Below are 2,061 nucleotides of genomic sequence, written 5' to 3' on the forward strand. Positions count from 1 at the left end.
GAATCTTCCATCCCCATTTGGACAGCAATTCCCATAACCATCCCATCAACGACCAATTACCTTCGTCTACATGTATAGATTCAGCAGACATACCTAACCTAAAGATGGCTTGGTACACTGTCGGGGCATTATCTGGTATGAAAACTGTCAGACTCCACGCTGCAGGATCCGGTTGATGCACATAAAACTCCACCTCCCGACCTCACCAACACACTGCTGTTCAAAACACAGTGTGTTCGAGGGATAGGGCGAGGGAAATTAAACAGAACAAGGAGGGGACGGAAGGGGACTGCAGGGAAGGGATAGCTGAAAGACAAGAAAATTGAATACACGGTTATAAATGAACACAGCTTAACCCTACACTCATTTCATTCTCGCTAAACAGAACACATGATTCACCTTAATGAAGAAAGTGTGCTCCACCTCTTCCCTGATGAGTTATGTATTGAATAACAGAATCTCTGGTCCCTAGAAAATACAAGAAGAGGTTAACTCCTATACCATACCAGTCACCATACGAAATCCTTAGTTCAGCTGGTAACGTACCCCGCCTTGTGTTAGTTCACATCCAAGATATAAATGTGTTTCCTTCCCACAACTCCAAGTGAATTCAATCCAAACAATAGGTGACGTGAAAACTGAAAGTTAATCCATAAAATGTACAAGAGAAAGGTTTCTTAATAGACACGGCAAGACGTAGCCTCCTACTACTGTCCTCCGCTCTATAATATATATCCACTGAATCCTCAATAAATCCTTGCTCCAAACACGGCAAGGTGTAGAACCCCACAACCTTCCGCATTGGCACTTGAATCAAGAAACACTAGTGCTTTTCTTCGTAGTGGTAGTGCGTAGAGAAAGCATCTCCACAACACTCCGCTCTCTCTCGATATGCAAATTACCCAAGTACTGAACACCGCCGTGTCAGTTCCAGATCAGCATACTGTCTCTAAAAAAGTTACAAGAATACGTTTCCTACGTGCTGGTAGCGCATTAAACCTCGCGCTGCCGGTTACTCACAGGACGAGGGTCGTTGTCAGGGGTCCGCTCTCCCTCAATATCTCTGCTCCGCAGTTCACAGTCTCCAGCGTCGACCAAAGAGTTTAGACGCCAAACGCCTATTCACTTTCCCTCTACTCTGTAAACACTCGAGACAGCAAAAATCAATATACCAGCGGCTCCTCCACTCGCCAGTAAACGAACCTCAGAACTTCAAGAGTTTCCCTCGCAGGAACCAGGGAAGACGCTCGCCAGTAAACAAACTACTGTAGAACTAAATCACTGTTAGTTACAAAATCACAAACAGTGTTGACTGGTCCCACCCAGCCTTATATAGGACCACGCCCACCTCCAGGACTTCTGGGAGAGGTAGTTTTACCTATTAGGCAGGCGCCTCTGCCATTCCTGACAGTATGTCCCCGTCCCTAGCGCCTCCTAGGGCCAGGCTTAGCAGGGAATCTCCTATGGAAAGATCGTACCGCACCAGGAGCATGTACATCAGAACAAAGCTCCCAAGAATCGTCTTCTGCGGTGTAGCCCTTCCAAGACACCAGGTACTTAAGAACACCCCTGCACCACTTGGAGTCACGGATGCTCTTCACCTCGTATTCCATTCCCCCATCACACAACACTGGCGGAGGGGCCGCCCTGCGAGATGTAAGAGCGGGCTTCAGCAACTGCACATGAAACACCGGGTGTATCCGCAGCGAACCTGGCAGTCTCAGTTTGTATGTTACGGGGTTCACCTGTTTAAGGGCCGATATATCTTGGGTGGAGCACACTGCGCAACTTAAACTTAATGTTCTTGGTTGACAGCCATACCTTGTCACCCACCACATACTGCCGGCTCTCTATCCTGCGGCGATCCTCCCACTTCTTGTACACCTCCTTGGCCTTGTTCAAATGCACCTGCACCCCCTTGTGTACCTTCCTCAACAATAAGACCTTTTCCTTGACAGAAGGCTGATCGTGGAGATTAGCAGGTATGTCAACAGGCAATGTGTTTGCATCAAATCCGAAATTAGCTTCGAAGGGAGGCATCCCCGTAGAACTATGCCAAGC

Source organism: Lissotriton vulgaris, chromosome 8, assembly GCF_964263255.1.
Source record: "Lissotriton vulgaris chromosome 8, aLisVul1.2, whole genome shotgun sequence".
NCBI lineage: Eukaryota > Metazoa > Chordata > Amphibia > Caudata > Salamandridae > Lissotriton > Lissotriton vulgaris.